Source organism: Hordeum vulgare, chromosome 5H (genome assembly GCF_904849725.1).
Source record: "Hordeum vulgare subsp. vulgare chromosome 5H, MorexV3_pseudomolecules_assembly, whole genome shotgun sequence".
Classification (NCBI taxonomy): domain Eukaryota; kingdom Viridiplantae; phylum Streptophyta; class Magnoliopsida; order Poales; family Poaceae; genus Hordeum; species Hordeum vulgare.
In genome coordinates this window covers 30,787,471-30,797,855 of record NC_058522.1, presented here as the reverse complement: position 1 = coordinate 30,797,855, position 10,385 = coordinate 30,787,471, and positions in this window count along the sequence as shown.

The window sequence follows — 10,385 nt, the reverse complement described above, 5'->3', positions numbered from 1 at the left end:
TGCTTATGGCAGATTGTATAGTTTTGATGTTTTGATGCTTGTGAGTGCATAGTTGATGGTGTGGTGATATTCTTTGCACCACACCATCCAAACTTGTTTGTGTTATGTCTTGGCAACCTGGGAGTACCACAAGTATGCCATTGGAGTGTGTTGTGTTGGATTTGATCCGTAGGACTCCATTTCTTGTTTCGGTGTTTCCGGTTGATCCGTAGCTCCGTTCGTAATTTTCTTTATATGTTTTTGCATCGTTTTCGCGTGACGCATATGTTCATGCCATACTCATGCATGTAAAGATAGCTTTGAGTGCAATTCTGTCCAGGAACTAGTATTACCTTCTCATGCATGTGCAAGTGAGTAGAATAGAGGTGCATGTTCATTTTCATCTCATGCATCATGTGCTTGTTGCATATTGAAGTGATGTTGTTCATTGGATGCTATTTTTATGTTGGGTAGCACCAGGATCGGAGAACGAGTACATGGATCAAATCACTTAATAATAATCTGCATAGGGAATAACTACCCCGAGGAATTAATCAACAACCCGGGCCAGTGCTCCTCATGAGTGTTGGTCCACACTAGTGTCGTGTGCGGGGCAACCCGGGGCAACTCGGGAGATGTCTATCAGGCCACCGTACGCTGTGCTCATCCGACCTGTCCTGAGACTGAGATACGCGGCTCTTATCAGGGTCGTCGACACGTCAGGAGGTCCTGCTAGTCTTGTCTTACCCTAGCGATATATCTTGCGTACTGGAATCCTGGTGAAGCTTTGGTTCTCCCCAGAGTTGAGGTTTTCCTCTAAGGAATCCAACGAGATCACGAGATTCGTGATAGAGGATTACTTTGCGGCCTGTGACCATTTGTGATGGACTAGTTGGAGCACCGCTGTAGGGTTTAATCTTTCGGAAAGCCGTGCCCGCAGTTATGTGGCAACTTGGAATATTTGTTAACATTCGGTTATACATAACTTGAATCTAATCTAATAAAATTGCCAACTGTGTGCGTAACCGTAATTGTCCACTTCGAAGATCTCTCTTCGATCAGGAACACAGTGGGGTTACGATTGACGTAAGTAGGTGAACAGGATCACTTATTGATCAGCTAGTCATCGATCACTAGTATAGACCACTTTCAATACATGTTCTACGTAAGTTAGCCACCATAAATGCTTAGGATGTTGCAACCTAAACACTGAACCTTCCTTACCTAATAACTTGACTAGTTCTGGCACCGAGGTCATAGATTGCTCAGTCCCCGTGGCTCACAAATTACTTCAACACACCAACAGGAACAGGTACGCCCGACACAGGTGATCCCAACAGCACGCAGCTAGCGTGGCTGTATGATGAGGAGAACGACCACCTGCAGGTGAACTATCCAGAAGACTGAGGCGTGGTCGTGATCGTGGGCAAGCATGCAGGGTAATGCTACTGCAACAAAAGACCTTCCAATGGCGCCAGAAATAGGAGTGTCGACGGGTGACTGTTCTTGTCTTGATACTCCTCAGCAACGGCACCAGGAATCCTTCTGCTACGGCTACGCCTTAAGGGAATTCCTAGGCAAATATGCAAAGGATTTCCCCCGTGTCCTTGGAGCCTTGCGTTGGTGTTCCCTCGAAGCTGAAAGGGTGATGTAGCGCAGCGGTGGTAAGTATTTCCCTCAATTTGAGAACCAAGGTATCGATCCAGTGAAGGAGTATCTCAAGAGCCTGCACAAACACAAAAAGCTTGCTCCCAATGCTATGAAGGGGTTGTCAATCCCTTATAGATTGTTCGCCAAGTGAGAACTGAAAGCAACAAAGTAACAAAGCAAAGTAAAAGCGAAAGTGGAAACGATAGACGTGAATAGACCCGGGGGCTGTATTATTTACTAGTGGCTTATCTCATGAAAGAAAGTAGACAGTGGGTGAACAAATTACTGTCGAGCAATTGATAGAACCGCGCAAAGTCGTGACATCATCTATGGCAATGATTATATCTATAGGCATCACGTCCAAAACAAGTAGACCGATACATTCTGCATCTACTACTATTACTCCACACGACGACCGCTATCCAACATGCATCTAGTGTATTAAGTCCGAAAGAACAGAGTAACGCCTTAAGCAAGATGACATGATGTGGATGGACAATCTCATTCTACGACAAAGCCCACCTTGTTACCCTTGATGGCAACTACACGATGTGTGCCTTGCTGCCCCTACTATCACTGGGAAAGGTCCCCACACGGTAAGAACCCAAGACTTGAAGAGACTTGCAAGGATATCAAATCATGCATATAAGAAATCAGCAAAGACTCAAATATATATCATAGATAATCTGATCACAAATCCACAATTCATCGGATATCGACAAACACACCGCCAAAGAGGATTACATCGGATAGATCTCCATGAAGATCATGGAGAACTTTGTATTGAAGATCCAAGAGAGAGAAGAAGCCATCTAGCTACTAACTACGGACCCGCAGGTCTGAAATGAAGTACTCACGAGTTATTGGAGGGGCGATGATGTTGATGTAGAAGCCCTCCAACCCCAAAGTCCCCTCCGGGAGGGCACCGGGAAGGGTCTCCAGATGAGATCTCGCGGAAACGGAAGCTTGCGGCGGCGGAAAAGTATTTTCGTGGATCCCTTTATTTTTTCTGTATTTTAGGGAATATATAGGCGAAGGATCTAGGTCAGGGGGCGCCAGGGAGGCCACAAGCCTGCCCACTGCCGCCCCCTGGTGGCGGAGTGGGATCTTGTGGGCTCCCTGTAGCCCTCCTGGCTTGGCCCACAAGCCCCCTGATCTTCTTTCGTTCGGGAAAAATCATTTCGGGGATTTTATTCCGTTTGGACTCCGTTTCAAAATCAGATCTGAAAAGAGCCAAAAACACAGAAAAAACAGGAACTGGCACTTGGCACTGAATTAATAAGTTAGTCCCAAAAAGATATAAAAGATACATAAAACATCCAAGGATGACAAGATAACAGCATGAAACCATCAAAAATTATAGATACGTTTGAGACGTATCAGGTAGCATAGTATTTTCTCATGTTATGTAGTCCATACGAAACTACCTTGTTTGAATAAATGCATGATGTAAACTCTGATATTATTTATGAGATGACAGTTGAATCCCTAATTGTCATTCTATTATTATGTATGTGCTATTTTACAGTGCTTGCGAAACACTTAGTTGCGCTTCTTTCCTCTTTAGGGCCTCGTTCCCGTAAACCGGAAAGGACCGCATCTTAGTCGTTACACTCTCCCCCTATATATAGTGGATGTTTTGTTTGATTTGAGACACACGAAATCTTTCTCTCGGCATAGCCCTGCTTCTCCTCTTTCTCCTCTTCTGCGGTGCTTGGCGAAGCACTGTCGGAATACCTCGTAGTTCCACCGCCCACCACGCCGTCGTGATGCCGGAGCTCTCCCTCAACCTCTCCATCCTCCTTGTTGGATCAAGGCGTGGGAGACGTCACCGGGTTGTACGTGTGTTGAACACGGAGGTGTCGTGATTCGGCACATAGATCATAATCGATCGCGATCTGAATCGCTACGAGTACGACTCCATCGATCGCGTTCATAATAACGCTTCCGCTTAGCGATCTTCAAAGGTATGAAGATGCTCTACAACCTCTCTCATTGTTGGTCTCTCCATAGATAGATCCTTGTATGGCGTAGGAAAATTTTGAATTTACCACGTTCCCCAACAGTGGCATCCGAGCCAAGGTTCTATGTGTAGTTTCTATGCACGAGTAGAACAAAAAAGTTGTGGGTGCTGATTTTTTCAATTGCTTGCCATTACTAGTCTTATTTTGATTTGGCGGCATCATGGGATGAAGCGGCCCGGACCAACTTTACACGTACTCTTACGTGAGAATGGTTCTACCGACAGACATGCACCAGTTGCATAAGGTGGCTAGTGGGTGTGTGTCTCTCCCACTTTAGTCGGATCGGATTCGATGAAGAGGGTCCTTATGAAGGGTAAATAGCATTGGCATATCAACGTTGTGGATGTCACGTAGGTAAGAAATGTTCTTGCTGGAAACCCAAGTCAGCCACATAAAACTTGCAAGAACAATTAGAGGACGTCTAACTTGTTTTTGCAGGGTATGATGTGTGATGTGATATGGCCAAAAGAATGTTATGTTGCATATGTGATGTATGAGATTGATCATGTTCTTGTAATAGGATTCACGACTTGCATGTCGATGAGTATGACAACCGACAGGAGCCATAGGAATTGTCTTAATTTATTTCTATAAGATGCAACGCCATGTTGGTTACTTTACTTTATTTCTAAACGTTAGCTATAGTAGTATAAGTAATAGATTGGCGTGGCGACTTCACGAAGACACGATGATGAAGATCATGATGATGGAGATCATGGTGTCATGCCGGTGACGATGATGATCTTGGTGCCCCGAAGAAGGTGATCAAAGGAGCAAGATGATAATGGCCATATCATGTCACTATATGATTTCATGTGATGTTTATCATATTTTTTTACATATTATTGCTTAGAACGACGGTAGCAAAGATAAGATGCTCCCTCATGAAAATTTGGAGAAAGTATTCCCCTAAGTGTGCACCATTGTGAAGGATCGTTGTCTCGAAGCACCAGGTTATGATTGGATGTGATAGATTCTAATGTTCGCATACAACGGGTGTAAGCCAGTTTACACACGCAGAACACTTAGGTTGACTCGACGAGCCTAGCATGTACAGACATGGCCTCGAATATAGGAGACCAAAAGGTCGAACATGAGTCGTATGGTTGATACGGATCAGCATGGAGATGCTCGATGACTAGTCCGTCTCACGTGATGATCGGACATGGGCTAGTGAACGTGGATCGTGTGACACTTGGATGATGTAACGACTAAGATGCGACCCTTTTCTATTTTGGGGGAGATGCCCCAAAAGGGAAAGAGGCGCATCTAAACGTTTCGCAAGCGAGATAATCATAACATTACATAACTGAAGAATGACAAGTAGGGCATACACTTGCCATCTGACGATAGTTTAACATAAAGTTTACAGCCACACAATTATTCAGAGCATAGTTTAGTCCTGCTACGGACAACATGAAACAAGTAAAAGAACTATGACATCCCGCATGTTGGCCCACGATCACGACCACGGCCTGAGTCCTCCGGATAGTTCATGTACAGTCGATCAGACTCCTCATCGTACTACCACTTCAGCTGGGTGTCATCAAGATCTCCTGCGTCGGGCGTACCTGTACGTGTTGGGGTATTGTAGTAAACTGTGAGCCACGGGGACTCAGCAATCGGATGACCTTGGTATCGAATCTAGTCAAGTTATTAGGTGAGGAAGGTTTAGTGTATTAGTTTGCAGCAACCTAAGCATATATGGTGGCTAACTTACGATGATCTGAGTAATAGGTATGGTGGTCTACGCGAGCGGTCGAAGACTAGATGGTCACTAAGTGATCCTGAACACCTACTTACGTCAAACATAACCCCACCATGTTCCCGATCGAATAGAGGTCTTCGAAGGAGACATTCACAGTTACGCACGGAGTTGGCAGTTTTATTAGAGTTACTTTAAGTTGTTTAGAACCGGATGTTAACAAATTATCCATGTTTGCCACATAACCACGGGAACGGTTTTCCGAAAGATTAAACCCTGCAGGGGTGCTCCAACTAGTCCATCACAAACTGCCACGGGCCGCAAAGTAATCCTCTATCACGAAACTCGTGATCTCGTCGGATTCCTTAGAGGAAAACCTCAACTTTGAGGAGACCCAAAGTTTCACCGGGATTCCTATAGGCAAGATATATCGCTAAGGTAAGGAAAATCAAGCAGGACCTCCCGTCGTGTCGACGACCCCGATAAGAGCCGCGTATCTCTGTCTCAGGACACGGCGGATGAGCACAGCGTACAGTGGCCTGATAGACATCTCCCGAGTTACCCCGAGTTGGCCCGCACACGACTCTAGTTTGGACCAACACTCATGAGGAGCACTGACCCAGGTTGTTGATTAAATCTCCGGGGTAGCTATTCCCTATGCAAATCTATTATATACTTAAAACAATAGAAAAGGAACGGTAAAGATTTATCATTCATAAGTTCAGAAAAATAAACGGACTAGATTTACCGAGCTCCCCGTAGAAAAAGAAGGAAACCTTGACAACGAGCATATGAGTCGGAATTATGCCCATGTATGAGTCCACCGGGCATCATAGTGACATCAGCATGCCATTATCTTTCCAGTTAAAAATAATGGATGTTGTACCAGCTTTGACTGCCCAGCCAGGCAAATATGTCACGTCACACACAATGTCTATTTTTGCACACGTTAAATAGGCCATCTTGCATTGTGCATGTCATATGTACCTGATGGAAAGCCTGATAAGATGTGTAACGTGTATATACACGATGAAAAAAAACTGACATATAAGAGTTCTATTCCAATACGGGACAATCCCTTCTATAGAGATTGTCAAAAAGCAAAACGACCCCTATCTAGCTACTTTTTTAGCAGTCAGTCTATCTACTTACCATGTGAATAAGTCATATGTTTATAATATGTATTTGTTTTATCCTTGCATGAATAAAAATAGTGTTCCACCCCAGTATTCCAGTATGCGCTAATTATAATGGCGAGAATCTGAACGCATCCGAATAAATTAAGTCTGAAAAAAGAAATAGAGAAAGAAAAATACGGGACAACCCCTTCTATAGAGATTGTCAAAAAGCAAAACGACCCCTATCTAGCTACTTTTTTTAGCAGTCAGTCTATCTACTTACCACGTGAATAAGTCATATGTTTATAATATGTATTTGTTTTATCCTTGCATGAATAAAAATAGTGTTCCACCCCAGTATTCCGGTATGCGCTAATTATAATGGCTAGAATCTGAACGCATCCAAATAAATTAAGTCTGAAAAAAGAAATAGAGAAAGAAAAACATATATTTAGTGTTTTTATCGGGAATATATATTTAGTATTTGGATCTTCTTTGCTGAAAAAATTAGTATTTGTATCTTTAAATTGCACAACGTACCACCATGTTATTGTTGTCTAACTACCTATCACCAAAGAATTGCATTTTATTTTGCGGGTGATATCGACAAAGAATATTAAGCACCTTGATTGAAAAGAATGTGCATACCAGAACCTATATAAAATTAGCAAGAAATGTAGAAATTATTATAATTTACAGTTATAAATTATATAATTATACTCCTCACGTTTGATTTGTGGAATACTATAATTTATATTTTTAATCCAAGCATATTCAGGAAGAAATTAGTTGTAAAACTTCCACGCCTCCTTCGGAAATAGTTCTCTAATTCGACTAATGTAACACAGTTTAAATGTGAAATTTCAAACCTAAACTATAACATTAGCGATTTCGCTTTTGTATAAATAATGTCTCCGAACCTCAATACCCAATTTCGGATACACTATGAACCATAGTAATTATTACGTGGATCCATAATGCATCTATTTTACATATAATTATTTTCATGCAATAAAAAGGAAAGGAACACATTTCCCCTAAATATATGCATGCGTGGTCCTTAGATATCTAATTTAAGTCTATATATTATCGCAAGCATTTTAATTGGTGGATAAATGACAATTATATATTAAGCACCTTGATTGAAAAGAATGTGCATACCAGAACCTATATAAAATTACCAAGAAATGTAGAAATTATTAAAATTTACAGTTATAAATTATATAATTATACTTCTCACGTTTGATTTGTGGAATACTATAATTTATATTTTTAATCCAAACATATTCAGGAAGAAATTAGTTGTAAAACTTCCACACCTCCTTCGGAAATAGTTCTCTAATTGGACTAATGTAACACAGTTTAAATGTGAAATTTCAAACCTAAACTATAACATTAGCGATTTCGCTTTTGTACAAATAATGTCTCCGAACCTCAATACCCAATTTCGGATAAACTATGAACCATAGTAATTATTACGTGGATCCATAATGCATCTATTTTACATATAATTATTTTCATGCAATAAAAAGGAAAGGAACACATTTCCCCTAAATATATGCATGCGTGGTCCTTAGATATCTAATTTAAGTCTATATATTATCGCAAGCATTTTAATTGGTGGATAAATGACAATTATATGCATATATAAATAATTAGCAAAGTTTTGCGTGCGAAAGCATGTCAAAATTGTTGAAATTTCACATGACGGTGTTTCTGGGACTTGTATATAATCTAGCCGATCAAATGCGCGGGTCACCCTGTTAGTTATTATTAGGTGATTAGAAAATTAAAACCAATGTTGGGTCCTACCGTACAAGCCTTAACACTACACGATTTATCAAGGGGGTCCCATAACAACTCCGAACGTGTTAGGAGCGATCAGTTATGGAATCAAACACCGGTAGCCGAAACTAAGGCGGCAATAACGAAACAAATCACCCGGCAAAAGGCTAGGCCTTCCATCATTTACCAAGTATATAGGTGCATTAATTAATTAGAAGTTTAACATAATGATAGAAAAATACTCATGCTATCACATGAGATAGCTCGCACCTGCAACTAGCAAAGCTATTCATTAAAGGTTGAGCAAGCCTACTTACCCAAACCACATTACCTACGAGAGGGAGGTGTTCGGGTTTCATGGCAATGTCAGGACGCATTTATATCAAGGGGTAGGCAGCGAGCATGTATCGAAGGAAAGGTGATTCTAAGCATAACAAAGCTAGATACCGTATCAAGGTCACGGTCATCTTGCCTGTGAATTCTTCAGCTTGGAATTGCTCTTGATCTTCCTGCACGTACTCTCCAGAATCCACGTACTCGCTCTCCGATCCCAATGCTTCCCAAGAGAAAATAACAGCCAATGAACACCAACACAATATGATGCAACAAACAATATGATGCATGAGTGAAGAAGGAAGCATGTATCAGTATTCTAGTCACTTTCATATGCATTAGTTGAGTTAATAGTATTCTGGACAGAACTTCATATTAAGTTATCTTGACATGCATGATGATGGCCTGATCATGTGCATCACGAGGAAATGATGCAAAAGCATATAAAGAACGTAGAGAACGGAGCTACGGATCAACCGGAAACTACGAAACAAGATATGGAGACCTACGGTCCAAATCAACCACAAGCACATTCCAATGGCACTCTCCTGGTGTTACCAGGTTGCCACATGATCAAACAAACAAATATAAGTGGGATGGTGCATGGAAACACACCACACCATCAACAAAGCCCACACAAGCTTCAAATCAACAAAAGCATGCAATCTGTTTTTAACAGCATCATAGCAGTTTGCCCACAACATTTAAAGTACCTACACCCACCCAAATGAGCCAAACAAGATATGAGGCAAAAGCCATTCAAAAGCTCTACAAGCCTGTGCAAGAAGTTAATACAAAGGAGTCACACATGAGCAGATCTACACGCACTAACTTGGACAAAAATTACAGATTCTGGGACTTAGTGAAAATCTCAGATTTTCACCAGCTGCTTATGCTCTGAAGCATTTTGGCAGCCTCCAAAATGATATCTACAGGAAGTGAATAAGCATGAAATTTAACAGGGAGCTCACAAACTTTAGTTTGTTGCATGGGCTGATTCCCAACACATGAGCTTTTGCAACCAAAACAACAAGGGAAGAAAATAACAGCAGATTCTCAGACTTAGTGAAAATCACAGATTTTCACAAAGCTGTCGGTTTCAGCCAAGTGTCAACTTTGACAAGGCACAAAAGGTGCATACGAATTTCTATGAACAAAACAGAGACCCTATTTTGTATATGGGTTCACCCACTACTACTACATCAAGGATTCATCCTCATAGGGCCAAAGCAGCACATAATACAAAGATCTAAACATGGCATCAGGACAGAAAAATGACAGTTTATGAAGTTCCTCTAAAGTCAAATATGATTCCACCAATGGATTCCTGGGATGATTGTACCCAGAAAGCATATATAATACATGAGTACTTGCATCTAACATGTAGGCACAAAGCTAGCTCGAAAAACAACCTAGAATCCAATATGATCATATAGGAACATTATCACATGGTACTATAGCACATGTGGCAACACCTACACCTACACATGCACACACACAAGCCCATACACTAGTACTTCACACCATAGTGGAAAGCATGAGGGGTTAGCCCTCATGCTCTAGTGCATATGTGCACGCATGCCCACACACACACATGCATAAGCACCTACACTCACATATGTGCTCACACACACCACAAGGTGCAACATGAGGGGCTAGGCCCTCTTGCACATGTGCATGTGCAACCACATGCACACACACACACACTCACATGTGTGCACATCTCACTCATCTGCACACACACACATACACACACTCATGTGCACATATACACACAAATGCATACACACA